Source organism: Salmo salar, chromosome 18 (assembly GCF_965601325.2).
Source record: "Salmo salar chromosome 18, fSalSal1, whole genome shotgun sequence".
Taxonomy (NCBI): Eukaryota; Metazoa; Chordata; class Actinopteri; order Salmoniformes; family Salmonidae; genus Salmo; species Salmo salar.
Window position 1 is genome coordinate 61,162,704 of NC_138308.1, and position 17,913 is coordinate 61,180,616.

The window sequence follows — 17,913 nt, forward strand, 5'->3', positions numbered from 1 at the left end:
GGTTAGGGTGGGACAGGGAGGAGGGTGGTGTTAGGGTGGCGTTAGGGTGGGACAGGGAACAGGGTGGTGTTAGGATGGTGTTAGGGTGGGACAGGGAGCAGGGTGGTCTTAGGGTGATGTTAGGGTGGGACAGGGAACAGGGTGGTGTTAGGGTGGGAGAGGGGGCAGGGTGGTGTTAGGGTGGGACAGGGAGTAGGTTGGTGTTAGGGTGGGACAGGGAACAGGGTGGTGTTAGGGTGGGAACAGGGAGCAGGGTGGTGTTAGGGTGGGACAGGGAGCAGGGCGGTGTTAGGGTGGGACAGGGAGCAGGGTGGTGTTAGGTTGGGACAGGGAGCAGGGTGGTGTTAGGTTGGTGTTAGGGTGGGACAGGGAGCAGGGTGGTGTTAGGGTGGTGTTAGGGTGGGAAAGGGAGCAGGGTGGTATTAGGGCGGGACAGGGAGCAGGGTGGTGTTAGGGTGGGACAGGGAGCAGGGTGGTGTTACGGTGGGCCAGGGAGCAGGGTGGTGTTAGGGTGGGACAGGGTGAAGGGAGGTGATAGAGTGGTGTTAGGGTGGGACAGGGAACAGGGTGGTGTTAGGGTGGGACAGGGAGCAGGGTGGTGTTAGGGTGGTGTTAGGGTGGGACAGGGGACAGGGTGGTGTTAGGGTGGGACAGGGAGCAGGGTGGTGTTAGGGTGGTGTTAGGGTGGGACAGGGAGCAGGGTGGTCTTAGGGTGGGACAGGGAACAGGGTGGGGACAGGGAGCAGGGTGGCGTTAGGGTGGGACAGGGAACAGGGTGGTGTTAGGATGGTGTTAGGGTGGGACAGGGAGCAGGGTGGTCTTAGGGTGATGTTAGGGTGGGACAGGGAACAGGGTGGTGTTAGGGTGGGACAGGGTGCAGGGTGGTGTTTGAGTGGGACAGGGGGCAGGGTGGTGTTAGGGCAGGACAGGGAGCAAAGTGGTGTTAGGGTGGTGTTAGGGTGGGACAGGGAACGGGGTGGGGTTAGGGTGGGACAGGGAGGAGGGTGGTGTTAGGGTGGCGTTAGGGTGGGACAGGGAAGGGTGGTGTTAGGATGGTGTTAGGGTGGAACAGGGGGCAGGGTGGTCTTAGGGTGATGTTAGGGTGGGACAGGGAACAGGGTGGTGTTAGGGTGGGAGAGGGGGCAGGGTGGTGTTAGGGTGGGACAGGGAGTAGGTTGGTGTTAGGGTGGGACAGGGAACAGGGTGGTGTTAGGGTGGGAACAGGGAGCAGGGTGGTGTTAGGGTGGTGTTAGGGTGGGACAGGGAGCAGGGTGGTATTAGGGCGGGACAGGGAGCAGGGTGGTGTTAGGGTGGGACAGGGAGCAGGGTGGTGTTACGGTGGGCCAGGGAGCAGGGTGGTGTTAGGGTGGGACAGGGTGAAGGGAGGTGCTAGCTTGGTGTTAAGGTGGGACAGGGAACAGGGTGGTGTTACGGTGGGACAGGGAGCAGGGTGGTGTTAGGGTGGGACATGGAACAGGGTGGTGTTAGGGTGGGACAGGGAGCAGGGGGGTGTTAGGGTGGTGTTAGGGTGGGACAGGGGACAGGGTGGTGTTAGGGTGGGACAGGGAGCAGGGTGGTGTTAGGGTGGTGTTAGGGTGGGACAGGGAGCAGGGTGGTGTTAGGGTGGGACAGGGAACAGGGTGGGGACAGGGAGCAGGGTGGTGTTAGGGTGGGACAGGGCGCAGGGTGGTGTTTGGGTGGGACAGGGGGCAGGGTGGTGTTAGGGCCAGACAGGGAGCAGAGTGGTGTTAGGGTGGTGTTAGGGTGGGACAGGGAGCGGGGTGGTGTTAGGGTGGTGTTAGGGTGGGACAGGGGGCAGGGTGGTGTTAGGGTGGGACAGGGAGAAGGGTGGTGTTAGGGTGGGACAGGGAGCAGGATGGTGTTAGGGTGGGACAGGGTAAGGGTGGTGTTAGGGTGGGACAGGGAGCAGGGTGGTGTTAGGGTGGGACAGGGAGCAGGGTGGTGTTAGGGCGGGACAGGGAGCAGGGTGGTGTTAGGGTGGGACAGGGAGCAGTGTGGGTTTAGGGTGGGCCAGGGAGCAGGGTGGTGTTAGGGTGGGAGAGGGTGCAGGGTGGTGTTAGGGTGGGACAGGGGGCAGGGTGGTGTTAGGGTGGGACAGGGTGAAGGGAGGTGCTAGCGTGGTGTTAGGGTGGGACAAGGAACAGGGTGGTGTTAGGGTGGTACAGGGAGCAGGGTGGTGTTAGGGTGGTGTTAGGGTGGGACAGGGAGCAGGGTGGTGTTAGGGTGGGACATGGAACAGGGTGGTGTTAGGGTGGGACAGGGAGCAGGGTGGTGTTAGGGTGGTGTTAGGGTGGGACAGGGGACAGGGTGGTGTTAGGGTGGGACAGGGAGCAGGGTGGTGTTAGTGTGGTGTTAGGGTGGGACAGGGAGCAGGGTGGTGTTAGGGTGGGACAGGGAACAGGGTGGGGACAGGGAGCAGGGTGGTGTTAGGGTGGGACAGGGCGCAGGGTGGTGTTTGGGTGGGACAGGGGGCAGGGTGGTGTTAGGGCCAGACAGGGAGCAGAGTGGTGTTAGGGTGGTGTTAGGGTGGGACAGGGAGCAGGGTGGTGTTAGGGTGGGACAGGGGGCAGGGTGGTGTTAGGGTGGGACAGGGAGAAGGGTGGTGTTAGGGTGGGACAGGGAGCAGGATGGTGTTAGGGTGGGACAGGGTAAGGGTGGTGTTAGGGTGGGACAGGGAGCAGGGTGGTGTTAGGGTGGGACAGGGAGCAGGGTGGTGTTAGGGCGGGACAGGGAGCAGGGTGGTGTTAGGGTGGGACAGGGAGCAGTGTGGCTTTTGGGTGGGCCAGGGAGCAGGGTGGTGTTAGGGTGGGAGAGGGAGCAGGGTGGTGTTAGGGTGGGACAGGGCGCAGGGTGGTGTTAGGGTGGGACAGGGTGAAGGGAGGTGCTAGCGTGGTGTTAGGGTGGGACAAGGAACAGGGTGGTGTTAGGGTGGTACAGGGAGCAGGGTGGTGTTAGGGTGGTGTTAGGGTGGGACAGGCAGCAGTGTGGTGTTAGGGTGGGACAGGGAGAAGGGTGGTGTTAGGGTGGGGACAGGGAGCAGGGTGGTGTTAGGGTGGGACAGGTACAAGGGTGGTGTTAGGGTGGGACAGGGAACAGGGTGGGGACAGGGAGCAGGGTGGTGTTTGGGTGGGACAAGGGGCAGGCTGGTGTTAGGGCCGGACAGGGAGCAGAGTGGTGTTAGGTTGGTGTTAGGGTGGGACAGGGAGCAGGGTGGTGTTAGGGTGGGGTTAGGGTGGGACACGGGTCAGGGTGGTGTTAGGGTGGGACAGGGTCAAGGGAGGTTCTAGCGTGGTGTTAGGGTGGGACAGGGAACAGGGTGGTGTTAGGGTGGGACAGGGAGCAGGGTGGTGTTAGGGTGGGACAGGGCACAGGGTGGTGTTAGGGCTGGACAGGGAGCAGGGTGGTGTTAGGGTGGTGTTAGGGTGGGACAGGGAGCAGGGTGGTGTTAGGGTGGGACAGGGAGAAGGGTGGTGTTAGGGCCGGTCAGGGAGCAGAGTGGTGTTAGGGTGGTGTTAGGGTGGGACAGGGAACGGGGTGGGGTTAGGGTGGTGTTAGGGTGGGACAGGGAGAAGGGTGGTCTTAGGGTGGGACAGGGGGCAGGGTGGTGTTAGGGTGGGACAGGGATTAGGTTGGTGTTAGGGTGGGACAAGGAACAGGGTGGTGTTAGGGTGGGGACAGGGAGCAGGGTGGTGTTAGGGTGGGACAGGGAGCAGGGTGGTGTTAGGGTGGGACAGGGAGCAGGGTGGTGTTAGGGTGGGACAGGGAGCAGGGTGGTGTTAGGTTGGTGTTAGGGTGGGACAGGGAGCAGGGTGGTGTTAGGGTGGTTTCATGACATTGGCCTCTTTTGGTACAGGGAGGACAGTTGACCCCCTCCCTTCTGCAAAACCACCCCCTACCTTCCCCCCATCCACCCTGTGTGTAAAGGGTCGTAAAAACTCTAAAATTCCAGGAGAGTCTCTGGCCACATGGCCCATAGAGAGACACAGGAAATTCTTCCAACTCATAGAATTGGAGAGCCAAGCGACATTTTGTGTTCTGGAGAAGGTATGGAAGATTGGTGAAGAATCCAGCTATGAACTGATCCGCTTGGTACAATTTTGTGATACTCAGTTGAGACAATATAGCCATATTACCATAAAACTGTTTATATAATAGCATCATAATGGTTGTATAGAATGTATTAATAAGGATAAAGCTTTTGTAAGACATTGAGATGCTATGTACTGATGTAATGTGATAGAATTGTATTTCTGTAACCAAATCTAACTCAGTCATAGGCACGCCCCCAGGGACCCATACAGGACCAGGCGTCATTTGACAAGCTGTTCTATGGGCACTATAAAACACCCCCTGATTCACATTTCTTCAGACCAGGCCTACACTCCGTTGGCTAATAGGTTTTACCTTCCAATTCCTCTACTGAAAGTGAACCATACCACGTGGTTAACTTTTAGACTATTGATACCGACAGAATAAGAACAAGTCTTTGATGTTAATTATTAGTCTGCAGCTAAGTAAATTATATCATTGAACGCGAAGACCAACGAAACAACCATTCTATGACGACATTAATGAATGTCGCTCTGAAAGATCCATCTAACCGAGAGAGAGAGAGAACGCGGACAAAACTCCCCAACAGAACAGAACTCTCGAACAAGGATGACGACGACACATGAGCGTAAATATATATTGATTGCAATTGTTCCCGAATGAGTGAGCCTTCAATTGTCAATTGTTAATATTAATGAACTCTGTGTAACTGCCACAGCTGACCTTTTATGATCCATTGTTCAACAGGCCGACCTGCCTGTTTAGCCCACAAGGGCACATTCCTATACCAATCCTTTGTGACGATAATTACTGTTTGTATGTTTTTCTGTTAATTACTTAGTGTAGTAAATAAATGATTTTAAGACAATTGATGTATGGATGATTTTAGTAAAGACTGGGTTCGTGCAGATACAACAATTTACGACGTTTGGAATGAGACTGGACTAGAGGTAAATACACCATTTAAACTAGAAGATAATCGGCCTATACTATAATAGAATATAATATTATAGTACAGGAAAGTTATATTAGGAAAATTATAGCTTTGTAATCTGAATATTCTCCTTGGTGCCCCGATCTCCTAGTTAATTACAATTAAATGATTAATCAGATTAATCGCGTGATAATAATTACAGGGAGCTAATTGATAAACATATCTTCAGTTTAATGGTACCCCCAAAGACACGACAGTGGTGTTAGGGTGGGACAGGGAGCAGGGTGGTGTTAGGGCGGGACAGGGAGCAGGGTGGTGTTAGGGTGGGACAGGGAGCAGTGTGGGTTTAGGGTGGGCCAGGGAGCAGGGTGGTGTTAGGGTGGGAGAGGGAGCAGGGTGGTGTTAGGGTGGGACAGGGGGCAGGGTGGTGTTAGGGTGGGACAGGGTGAAGGGAGGTGCTAGCGTGGTGTTAGGGTGGGACAAGGAACAGGGTGGTGTTAGGGTGGGACAGGGAGCAGGGTGGTGTTAGGGTGGGAGAGGGAGCAGGGTAGTGTTAGGCTGGGACAGGGGGCAGGGTGGTGTTAGGGTGGGACAGGGTGAAGGGAGGTGCTAGCGTGGTGTTAGGGTGGGACAAGGAACAGGGTGGTGTTAGGGTGGGACAGGGAGCAGGGTGGTGTTAGGGTGGTGTTAGGGTGGGACAGGGGACAGGGTGGTATTAGGGTGGGACAGGGAGTAGGGTGGTGTTAGGGTGGTGTTAGGGTGGTGTTAGGGTGGGACAGGGAGCAGGGTAGTGTTAGGTTGGGCCAGGGAGAAGGGTGGTGTTAGGCCGGGACAGGGAGTAGGGTGGTGTTAGGTTGGGACAGGGAACAGGGTGGTGTGGGACAGGGACAAGGGTGGTGTTAGGGTGTTGTAAGGGTGGGACAGGGAGCAGGGTGGTGTTAGGAATGGACAGGGAGCAGGGTGGTGTTAGGGGTTAGGGTGGGACAGGGAGCAGGGTGGTGTTAGGGTGGGACAGGGAGCAGGGTGGTGTTAGGGTGGGACAGGGTGCAGGGTAGTGTTAGGGTGGGACAGGGAGCAGGGTGGTGTTAGGGTGGGACAGGGCACAGGGTGGGGACAGGGAGCAGGGTGGTGTTAGGGTGGGACTGGGAGCAGGGTGGTGTTTGGGTGGGACAGGGGGCAGGTTGGTGTTAGGGCCGGACAGGGAGCAGAGTGGTGTTAGGGTGGTGTTAGGGTGGGACAGGGAGCAGGGTGGTGTTAGGGTGGTGTTAGGGTGGGACAGGGGGAAGGGTGGTGTTAGGGTGGGACAGGGTGAAGGGAGATGCTAGCGTGGTGTTAGGGTGGGACAGGGAACAGGGAGGTGTTAGGGTGGGACAGGGAACAGGGTGGTGTTAGGTTGGGGACAGGGAGCAGGGTGGTGTTAGGGTGGGACAGGGTGCAGGGTGGTGTTTGAGTGGGACATGGGGCAGGGTGGTGTTAGGGCCGTACAGGGAGCAGAGTGGTGTTAGGGTGGTGTTAGGGTGGGACAGGGTACGGGGTGGGGTTAGGGTGGGACAGGGAGGGGGGTGGTGTTAGGGTGGCGTTAGGGTGGGACAGGGAATAGGGTGGTGTTAGGATGGTGTGAAGGTGGGACAGGGAGTAGGGTGGTCTTAGGGTGGTGTTAGGGTGGGACAGGGCACAGGGTGGTGTTTGGGTGGGACAGGGGGCAGGGTGGTGTTAGGGCCGGACAGGGAGCAGAGTGGTGTTAGGGTGGTGTTAGGGTGGTACAGGGAGCAGGGTGGTGTTAGGGTGGTGTTAGGGTGGGACAGGGGACAGGGTGGTGTTAGGGTGGGACAGGGAGAAGGGTGGTGTTAGGGTGGGACAGGGAGTAGGTTGGTGTTAGGGTGGGACAGGGAACAGGGTGGTGTTAGGGTGGGGAAAGGGAGCAGGGTGGTGTTAGGGTGGGACAGGGAGCAGGGTGGTGTTAGGGTGGGACAGGGAGCAGGGTGGTGTTAGGGTGGGACAGGGAGTAGGTTGATGTTAGGGTGGGACAGGGAACAGGGTGGTGTTATGGTGGGAACAGGGAGCAGGGTGGTGTTAGGGTGGGACAGGGAGCAGGGTGGTGTTAGGGTGGGACAGGGAGCAGGGTGATGTTAGGGTGGGACAGGGAGCAGGGTGGTGTTAGGTTGGTGTTAGGGTGGGACAGGGAGAAGGGTGGTGTTAGGGTGGTGTTAGGGTTGGACAGGGAGCAGGGTGGTGTTAGGGCGGGACAGGGAGCAGGGTGGTGTTAGGGTGAGAAAGGGAGCAGGGTGGTGTTAGGGTTGGCCAGGGAGCAGGGTTGTGGTAGGGTGGGAGAGGGAGCATGGTGGTGTTAGGGTGGGGCAGGGGGCAGGGTGGTGTTAGGGTGGGACAGGGTGAAGGGAGGTGCTAGCGTGGTGTTAGGGTGGGACAGGGAACAGGGTGGTGTTAGGGTGGGACAGGGAGCAGGGTGGTGTTAGGGTGGGACATGGAACAGGGTGGTGTTAGGGTGGGACAGGGAGCAGGGTGGTGTTAGGGTGGTGTTAGGGTGGGACAGGGAACAGGGTGGTGTTAGGGTGGGACAGGGAGCAGGGTGGTGTTAGGGTGGGACAGGGTGAAGGGAGGTGCTAGCGTGGTGTTAGGGTGGGACAAGGAACAGGGTGGTGTTAGGGTGGGACAGGGAGCAGGGTGGTGTTAGGGTGGGAGAGGGAGCAGGGTAGTGTTAGGGTGGGACAGGGGGCAGGGTGGTGTTAGGGTGGGACAGGGTGAAGGGAGGTGCTAGCGTGGTGTTAGGGTGGGACAAGGAACAGGGTGGTGTTAGGGTGGGACAGGGAGCAGGGTGGTGTTAGGGTGGTGTTAGGGTGGGACAGGGGACAGGGTGGTATTAGGGTGGGACAGGGAGTAGGGTGGTGTTAGGGTGGTGTTAGGGTGGTGTTAGGGTGGGACAGGGAGCAGGGTAGTGTTAGGTTGGGCCTGGGAGAAGGGTGGTGTTAGGCCGGGACAGGGAGTAGGGTGGTGTTAGGTTGGGACAGGGAACAGGGTGGTGTGGGACACGGACAAGGGTGGTGTTAGGGTGTTGTAAGGGTGGGACAGGGAGCAGGGTGGTGTTAGGAATGGACAGGGAGCAGGGTGGTGTTAGGGGTTAGGGTGGGACAGGGAGCAGGGTGGTGTTAGGGTGGGACAGGGAGCAGGGTGGTGTTAGGGTGGGACAGGGTGCAGGGTAGTGTTAGGGTGGGACAGGGAGCAGGGTGGTGTTAGGGTGGGACAGGGCACAGGGTGGGGACAGGGAGCAGGGTGGTGTTAGGGTGGGACTGGGAGCAGGGTGGTGTTTGGGTGGGACAGGGGGCAGGTTGGTGTTAGGGCCGGACAGAGAGCAGAGTGGTGTTAGGGTGGTGTTAGGGTGGGACAGGGAGCAGGGTGGTGTTAGGGTGGTGTTAGGGTGGGACAGGGGGAAGGGTGGTGTTAGGGTGGGACAGGGTGAAGGGAGATGCTAGCGTGGTGTTAGGGTGGGACAGGGAACAGGGAGGTGTTAGGGTGGGACAGGGAACAGGGTGGTGTTAGGTTGGGGACAGGGAGCAGGGTGGTGTTAGGGTGGGACAGGGTGCAGGGTGGTGTTTGAGTGGGACATGGGACAGGGTGGTGTTAGGGCCGTACAGGGAGCAGAGTGGTGTTAGGGTGGTGTTAGGGTGGGACAGGGTACGGGGTGGGGTTAGGGTGGGACAGGGAGGGGGGTGGTGTTAGGGTGGCGTTAGGGTGGGACAGGAAATAGGGTGGTGTTAGGATGGTGTGAAGGTGGGACAGGGAGTAGGGTGGTCTTAGGGTGGTGTTAGGGTGGGACAGGGAACAGGGTGGTGTTTGGGTGGGACAGGGGGCAGGGTGGTGTTAGGGCCGGACAGGGAGCAGAGTGGTGTTAGGGTGGTGTTAGGGTGGTACAGGGAGCAGGGTGGTGTTAGGGTGGTGTTAGGGTGGGACAGGGGGCAGGGTGGTGTTAGCGTGGGACAGGGAGAAGGGTGGTGTTAGGGTGGGACAGGGAGTAGGTTGGTGTTAGGGTGGGACAGGGAACAGGGTGGTGTTAGGGTGGGGAAAGGGAGCAGGGTGGTGTTAGGGTGGGACAGGGAGCAGGGTGGTGTTAGGGTGGGACAGGGAGCAGGGTGGTGTTAGGGTGGGACAGGGATTAGGTTGATGTTAGGGTGGGACAGGGAACAGGGTGGTGTTATGGTGGGAACAGGGAGCAGGGTGGTGTTAGGGTGGGACAGGGAGCAGGGTGGTGTTAGGGTGGGACAGGGAGCAGGGTGGTGTTAGGGTGGGACATGGAACAGGGTGGTGTTAGGGTGGGACAGGGAGCAGGGTGGTGTTAGGGTGGTGTTAGGGTGGGACAGGGAACAGGGTGGTGTTAGGGTGGGACAGGGAGCAGGGTGGTGTTAGGGTGGGACAGGGTGAAGGGAGGTGCTAGCGTGGTGTTAGGGTGGGACAAGGAACAGGGTGGTGTTAGGGTGGGACAGGGAGCAGGGTGGTGTTAGGGTGGGAGAGGGAGCAGGGTAGTGTTAGGGTGGGACAGGGGGCAGGGTGGTGTTAGGGTGGGACAGGGTGAAGGGAGGTGCTAGCGTGGTGTTAGGGTGGGACAAGGAACAGGGTGGTGTTAGGGTGGGACAGGGAGCAGGGTGGTGTTAGGGTGGTGTTAGGGTGGGACAGGGGACAGGGTGGTATTAGGGTGGGACAGGGAGTAGGGTGGTGTTAGGGTGGTGTTAGGGTGGTGTTAGGGTTGGACAGGGAGCAGGGTAGTGTTAGGTTGGGCAAGGGAGAAGGGTGGTGTTAGGCCGGGACAGGGAGTAGGGTGGTGTTAGGTTGGGACAGGGAACAGGGTGGTGTGGGACAGGGACAAGGGTGGTGTTAGGGTGTTGTAAGGGTGGGACAGGGAGCAGGGTGGTGTTAGGAATGGACAGGGAGCAGGGTGGTGTTAGGGGTTAGGGTGGGACAGGGAGCAGGGTGGTGTTAGGGTGGGACAGGGAGCAGGGTGGTGTTAGGGTGGGACAGGGTGCAGGGTAGTGTTAGGGTGGGACAGGGAGCAGGGTGGTGTTAGGGTGGGACAGGGCACAGGGTGGGGACAGGGAGCAGGGTGGTGTTAGGGTGGGACTGGGAGCAGGATGGTGTTTGGGTGGGACAGGGGGCAGGGTGGTGTTAGGGCCGGACAGGGAGCAGAGTGGTGTTAGGGTGGTGTTAGGGTGGGACAGGGAGCAGGGTGGTGTTAGGGTGGTGTTAGGGTGGGACAGGGGGAAGGGTGGTGTTAGGGTGGGACAGGGTGAAGGGAGATGCTAGCGTGGTGTTAGGGTGGGACAGGGAACAGGGAGGTGTTAGGGTGGGACAGGGAACAGGGTGGTGTTAGGTTGGGGACAGGGAGCAGGGTGGTGTTAGGGTGGGACAGGGTGCAGGGTGGTGTTTGAGTGGGACATGGGGCAGGGTGGTGTTAGGGCCGTACAGGGAGCAGAGTGGTGTTAGGGTGGTGTTAGGGTGGGACAGGGTACGGGGTGGGGTTAGAGTGGGACAGGGAGGGGGGTGGTGTTAGGGTGGCGTTAGGGTGGGACAGGGAATAGGGTGGTGTTAGGATGGTGTGAAGGTGGGACAGGGAGTAGGGTGGTCTTAGGGTGGTGTTAGGGTGGGACAGGGAACAGGGTGGTGTTTGGGTGGGACAGGGGGCAGGGTGGTGTTAGGGCCGGACAGGGAGCAGAGTGGTGTTAGGGTGGTGTTAGGGTGGTACAGGGAGCAGGGTGGTGTTAGGGTGGTGTTAGGGTGGGACAGGGGGCAGGGTGGTGTTAGGGTGGGACAGGGAGAAGGGTGGTGTTAGGGTGGGACAGGGAGTAGGTTGGTGTTAGGGTGGGACAGGGAACAGGGTGGTGTTAGGGTGGGGAAAGGGAGCAGGGTGGTGTTAGGGTGGGACAGGGAGCAGGGTGGTGTTAGGGTGGGACAGGGAGCAGGGTGGTGTTAGGGTGGGACAGGGAGTAGGTTGATGTTAGGGTGGGACAGGGAACAGGGTGGTGTTATGGTGGGAACAGTGAGCAGGGTGGTGTTAGGGTGGGACAGGGAGCAGGGTGGTGTTAGGGTGGGACAGGGAGCAGGGTGGTGTTAGGGTGGGACAGGGAGCAGGGTGGTGTTAGGTTGGTGTTAGGGTGGGACAGGGAGAAGGGTGGTGTTAGGGTGGTGTTAGGGTTGGCCAGGGGGCAGGGTGGTGTTAGGGCGGGACAGGGAGCGGGGGAGGGTGGCGGGGCGGTGGTGTAGGGTTGGCCAGGGAGCAGGGTTGTGTTAGGGTGGGAGAGGGAGCATGGTGGTGTTAGGGTGGGGCAGGGGGCAGGGTGGTGTTAGGGTGGGACAGGGTGAAGGGAGGTGCTAGCGTGGTGTTATGGTTGGACAGGGAACAGGGTTGTGTTAGGGTGGGACAGGGAGCAGGGTGGTGTTAGGGTGGGACATGGAACAGGGTGGTGTTAGGGTGGGACAGGGAGCAGGGTGGTGTTAGGGTGGTGTTAGGGTGGGACAGGGAACAGGGTGGTGTTAGGGTGGGACAGGGAGCAGGGTGTTGTTAGGGTGGTGTTAGGGTGGGACAGGGAGCAGGGTGGTGTTAGGGTGGGACAGGGAACAGGGTGGGGACAGGGAGCAGGATGGTGTTAGGGTGGGACAGGGAGCAGGGTGGTGTTTGGGTGGGACAGGGGGCAGGGTGGTGTTAGGGCCGGACAGGGAGCAGAGTGGTGTTAGGGTGGTGTTAGGGTGGGACAGGGAGCAGGGTGGTGTTAGGGTGGTGTGGGTGGGCGGGGCAGGGGGGTGGGGGGACGGGGAGGGGGGAGGGGGGCGGGAGTGGTGGTGTTAGGGTGGGCAGGGCGGGGGAGGGGGGGGGGAGCAGGGTGGTGTTAGGGTGGGACAGGGGCGGGGGGGGGTGGGCGGGAGCAGGGGGGAGGGTGGGCGGGCACAGGGTGGGGCGGGAGCAGGGTGGTGTTAGGGTGGGACAGGGAACAGGGTTGTGTTAGGGTGGGACAGGGAGCAGGGTGGTGTTAGGGTGGGACATGGAACAGGGTGGTGTTAGGGTGGGACAGGGAGCAGGGTGGTGTTAGGGTGGTGTTAGGGTGGGACAGGGAACAGGGTGGTGTTAGGGTGGGACAGGGAGCAGGGTGGTGTTAGGGTGGGACAGGGTGAAGGGAGGTGCTAGCGTGGTGTTAGGGTGGGACAAGGAACAGGGTGGTGTTAGGGTGGGACAGGGAGCAGGGTGGTGTTAGGGTGGGAGAGGGAGCAGGGTAGTGTTAGGGTGGGACAGGGGGCAGGGTGGTGTTAGGGTGGGACAGGGTGAAGGGAGGTGCTAGCGTGGTGTTAGGGTGGGACAAGGAACAGGGTGGTGTTAGGGTGGGACAGGGAGCAGGGTGGTGTTAGGGTGGTGTTAGGGTGGGACAGGGGACAGGGTGGTATTAGGGTGGGACAGGGAGTAGGGTGGTGTTAGGGTGGTGTTAGGGTGGTGTTAGGGTTGGACAGGGAGCAGGGTAGTGTTAGGTTGGGCAAGGGAGAAGGGTGGTGTTAGGCCGGGACAGGGAGTAGGGTGGTGTTAGGTTGGGACAGGGAACAGGGTGGTGTGGGACAGGGACAAGGGTGGTGTTAGGGTGTTGTAAGGGTGGGACAGGGAGCAGGGTGGTGTTAGGAATGGACAGGGAGCAGGGTGGTGTTAGGGGTTAGGGTGGGACAGGGAGCAGGGTGGTGTTAGGGTGGGACAGGGAGCAGGGTGGTGTTAGGGTGGGACAGGGTGCAGGGTAGTGTTAGGGTGGGACAGGGAGCAGGGTGGTGTTAGGGTGGGACAGGGCACAGGGTGGGGACAGGGAGCAGGGTGGTGTTAGGGTGGGACTGGGAGCAGGATGGTGTTTGGGTGGGACAGGGGGCAGGGTGGTGTTAGGGCCGGACAGGGAGCAGAGTGGTGTTAGGGTGGTGTTAGGGTGGGACAGGGAGCAGGGTGGTGTTAGGGTGGTGTTAGGGTGGGACAGGGGGAAGGGTGGTGTTAGGGTGGGACAGGGTGAAGGGAGATGCTAGCGTGGTGTTAGGGTGGGACAGGGAACAGGGAGGTGTTAGGGTGGGACAGGGAACAGGGTGGTGTTAGGTTGGGGACAGGGAGCAGGGTGGTGTTAGGGTGGGACAGGGTGCAGGGTGGTGTTTGAGTGGGACATGGGGCAGGGTGGTGTTAGGGCCGTACAGGGAGCAGAGTGGTGTTAGGGTGGTGTTAGGGTGGGACAGGGTACGGGGTGGGGTTAGAGTGGGACAGGGAGGGGGGTGGTGTTAGGGTGGCGTTAGGGTGGGACAGGGAATAGGGTGGTGTTAGGATGGTGTGAAGGTGGGACAGGGAGTAGGGTGGTCTTAGGGTGGTGTTAGGGTGGGACAGGGAACAGGGTGGTGTTTGGGTGGGACAGGGGGCAGGGTGGTGTTAGGGCCGGACAGGGAGCAGAGTGGTGTTAGGGTGGTGTTAGGGTGGTACAGGGAGCAGGGTGGTGTTAGGGTGGTGTTAGGGTGGGACAGGGCGCAGGGTGGTGTTAGGGTGGGACAGGGAGAAGGGTGGTGTTAGGGTGGGACAGGGAGTAGGTTGGTGTTAGGGTGGGACAGGGAACAGGGTGGTGTTAGGGTGGGGAAAGGGAGCAGGGTGGTGTTAGGGTGGGACAGGGAGCAGGGTGGTGTTAGGGTGGGACAGGGAGCAGGGTGGTGTTAGGGTGGGACAGGGAGTAGGTTGATGTTAGGGTGGGACAGGGAACAGGGTGGTGTTATGGTGGGAACAGTGAGCAGGGTGGTGTTAGGGTGGGACAGGGAGAAGGGTGGTGTTAGGGTGGGACAGGGAGCAGGGTGGTGTTAGGGTGGGACAGGGAGCAGGGTGGTGTTAGGTTGGTGTTAGGGTGGGACAGGGAGAAGGGTGGTGTTAGGGTGGTGTTAGGGTTGGCCAGGGGGCAGGGTGGTGTTAGGGCGGGACAGGGAGCAGGGTGGTGTTAGGGTGAGACAGGGAGCAGGGTGGTGTTAGGGTTGGCCAGGGAGCAGGGTTGTGTTAGGGTGGGAGAGGGAGCATGGTGGTGTTAGGGTGGGGCAGGGGGCAGGGTGGTGTTAGGGTGGGACAGGGTGAAGGGAGGTGCTAGCGTGGTGTTATGGTTGGACAGGGAACAGGGTTGTGTTAGGGTGGGACAGGGAGCAGGGTGGTGTTAGGGTGGGACATGGAACAGGGTGGTGTTAGGGTGGGACAGGGAGCAGGGTGGTGTTAGGGTGGTGTTAGGGTGGGACAGGGAACAGGGTGGTGTTAGGGTGGGACAGGGAGCAGGGTGTTGTTAGGGTGGTGTTAGGGTGGGACAGGGAGCAGGGTGGTGTTAGGGTGGGACAGGGAACAGGGTGGGGACAGGGAGCAGGATGGTGTTAGGGTGGGACAGGGAGCAGGGTGGTGTTTGGGTGGGACAGGGGGCAGGGTGGTGTTAGGGCCGGACAGGGAGCAGAGTGGTGTTAGGGTGGTGTTAGGGTGGGACAGGGAGCAGGGTGGTGTTAGGGTGGTGTTAGGGTGGGACAGGGGGCAGGGTGGTGTTAGGGTGGGACAGGGAGAAGGGTGGTGTTAGGGTGGGACAGGGAGTAGGTTGGTGTTAGGGTGGGACAGGGAACAGGGTTGTGTTAGGGTGGGGAAAGGGAGCAGGGTGGTGTTAGGGTGGGACAGGGAGCAGGGTGGTGTTAGGGTGGGACAGGGAGCAGGGTGGTGTTAGGGTGGGACAGGGCACAGGGTGGGGACAGGGAGCAGGGTGGTGTTAGGGTGGGACTGGGAGCAGGGTGGTGTTTGGTTGGGACAGGAGGCAGGGTGTTGTTAGGGCCGGACAGGGAGCAGGGGAGGGTGGTGTTAGGGTGGTGTTAGGGTGGGACAGGGAGCAGGGTGGTGTTAGGGGGCGTGGCGGGGGTTAGGGTGGGACAGGGAACAGGGTGGTGTGGGTGGGCAGGGGCAGGGTGGTGTTAGGGTGGGGGGAGCAGGGTGGAGGGTGGGCGGGGCAGGGTGGGTCGGGTGGGCGGGTGGGGAGGGCTGCGTGGTGTTAGGGTGGGACAAGGAACAGGGTGGTGTTAGGGTGGGACAGGGAGCAGGGTGGTGTTAGGGTGGTGTTAGGGTGGGACAGGGGACAGGGTGGTATTAGGGTGGGACAGGGAGTAGGGTGGTGTTAGGGTGGTGTTAGGGTGGTGTTAGGGTTGGACAGGGAGCAGGGTAGTGTTAGGTTGGGCAAGGGAGAAGGGTGGTGTTAGGCCGGGACAGGGAGTAGGGTGGTGTTAGGTTGGGACAGGGAACAGGGTGGTGTGGGACAGGGACAAGGGTGGTGTTAGGGTGTTGTAAGGGTGGGACAGGGAGCAGGGTGGTGTTAGGAATGGACAGGGAGCAGGGTGGTGTTAGGGGTTAGGGTGGGACAGGGAGCAGGGTGGTGTTAGGGTGGGACAGGGAGCAGGGTGGTGTTAGGGTGGGACAGGGTGCAGGGTAGTGTTAGGGTGGGACAGGGAGCAGGGTGGTGTTAGGGTGGGACAGGGCACAGGGTGGGGACAGGGAGCAGGGTGGTGTTAGGGTGGGACTGGGAGCAGGATGGTGTTTGGGTGGGACAGGGGGCAGGGTGGTGTTAGGGCCGGACAGGGAGCAGAGTGGTGTTAGGGTGGTGTTAGGGTGGGACAGGGAGCAGGGTGGTGTTAGGGTGGTGTTAGGGTGGGACAGGGGGAAGGGTGGTGTTAGGGTGGGACAGGGTGAAGGGAGATGCTAGCGTGGTGTTAGGGTGGGACAGGGAACAGGGAGGTGTTAGGGTGGGACAGGGAACAGGGTGGTGTTAGGTTGGGGACAGGGAGCAGGGTGGTGTTAGGGTGGGACAGGGTGCAGGGTGGTGTTTGAGTGGGACATGGGGCAGGGTGGTGTTAGGGCCGTACAGGGAGCAGAGTGGTGTTAGGGTGGTGTTAGGGTGGGACAGGGTACGGGGTGGGGTTAGAGTGGGACAGGGAGGGGGGTGGTGTTAGGGTGGCGTTAGGGTGGGACAGGGAATAGGGTGGTGTTAGGATGGTGTGAAGGTGGGACAGGGAGTAGGGTGGTCTTAGGGTGGTGTTAGGGTGGGACAGGGAACAGGGTGGTGTTTGGGTGGGACAGGGGGCAGGGTGGTGTTAGGGCCGGACAGGGAGCAGAGTGGTGTTAGGGTGGTGTTAGGGTGGTACAGGGAGCAGGGTGGTGTTAGGGTGGTGTTAGGGTGGGACAGGGCGCAGGGTGGTGTTAGGGTGGGACAGGGAGAAGGGTGGTGTTAGGGTGGGACAGGGAGTAGGTTGGTGTTAGGGTGGGACAGGGAACAGGGTGGTGTTAGGGTGGGGAAAGGGAGCAGGGTGGTGTTAGGGTGGGACAGGGAGCAGGGTGGTGTTAGGGTGGGACAGGGAGCAGGGTGGTGTTAGGGTGGGACAGGGAGTAGGTTGATGTTAGGGTGGGACAGGGAACAGGGTGGTGTTATGGTGGGAACAGTGAGCAGGGTGGTGTTAGGGTGGGACAGGGAGAAGGGTGGTGTTAGGGTGGGACAGGGAGCAGGGTGGTGTTAGGGTGGGACAGGGAGCAGGGTGGTGTTAGGTTGGTGTTAGGGTGGGACAGGGAGAAGGGTGGTGTTAGGGTGGTGTTAGGGTTGGCCAGGGGGCAGGGTGGTGTTAGGGCGGGACAGGGAGCAGGGTGGTGTTAGGGTGAGACAGGGAGCAGGGTGGTGTTAGGGTTGGCCAGGGAGCAGGGTTGTGTTAGGGTGGGAGAGGGAGCATGGTGGTGTTAGGGTGGGGCAGGGGGCAGGGTGGTGTTAGGGTGGGACAGGGTGAAGGGAGGTGCTAGCGTGGTGTTATGGTTGGACAGGGAACAGGGTTGTGTTAGGGTGGGACAGGGAGCAGGGTGGTGTTAGGGTGGGACATGGAACAGGGTGGTGTTAGGGTGGGACAGGGAGCAGGGTGGTGTTAGGGTGGTGTTAGGGTGGGACAGGGAACAGGGTGGTGTTAGGGTGGGACAGGGAGCAGGGTGTTGTTAGGGTGGTGTTAGGGTGGGACAGGGAGCAGGGTGGTGTTAGGGTGGGACAGGGAACAGGGTGGGGACAGGGAGCAGGATGGTGTTAGGGTGGGACAGGGAGCAGGGTGGTGTTTGGGTGGGACAGGGGGCAGGGTGGTGTTAGGGCCGGACAGGGAGCAGAGTGGTGTTAGGGTGGTGTTAGGGTGGGACAGGGAGCAGGGTGGTGTTAGGGTGGTGTTAGGGTGGGACAGGGGGCAGGGTGGTGTTAGGGTGGGACAGGGAGAAGGGTGGTGTTAGGGTGGGACAGGGAGTAGGTTGGTGTTAGGGTGGGACAGGGAACAGGGTTGTGTTAGGGTGGGGAAAGGGAGCAGGGTGGTGTTAGGGTGGGACAGGGAGCAGGGTGGTGTTAGGGTGGGACAGGGAGCAGGGTGGTGTTAGGGTGGGACAGGGCACAGGGTGGGGACAGGGAGCAGGGTGGTGTTAGGGTGGGACTGGGAGCAGGGTGGTGTTTGGTTGGGACAGGAGGCAGGGTGTTGTTAGGGCCGGACAGGGAGCAGAGTGGTGTTAGGGTGGTGTTAGGGTGGGACAGGGAGCAGGGTGGTGTTAGGGTGGCGTTAGGGTGGGACAGGGAACAGGGTGGTGTTAGGATGGTGTTAGGGTGGGACATGGAGTAGGGTGGTCTTAGGGTGGTTTTAGGGTGGGACAGGGAAAAGGGTGATGTTAGGGTGGGAGAGGGGGCAGGGTGGTGTTAGGGTGGGACAGGGACGGTTGGTGTTAGGGTAGGACAGGGAGAAGGGTGGTGTTAGGGTGGGACAGGGAGTAGGTTGGTGTTAGGGTGGGAAAGGGAACAGGGTGGTGTTGGGGTGGGGACAGGGAGCAGGTCGGTGTTAGGGTGGGA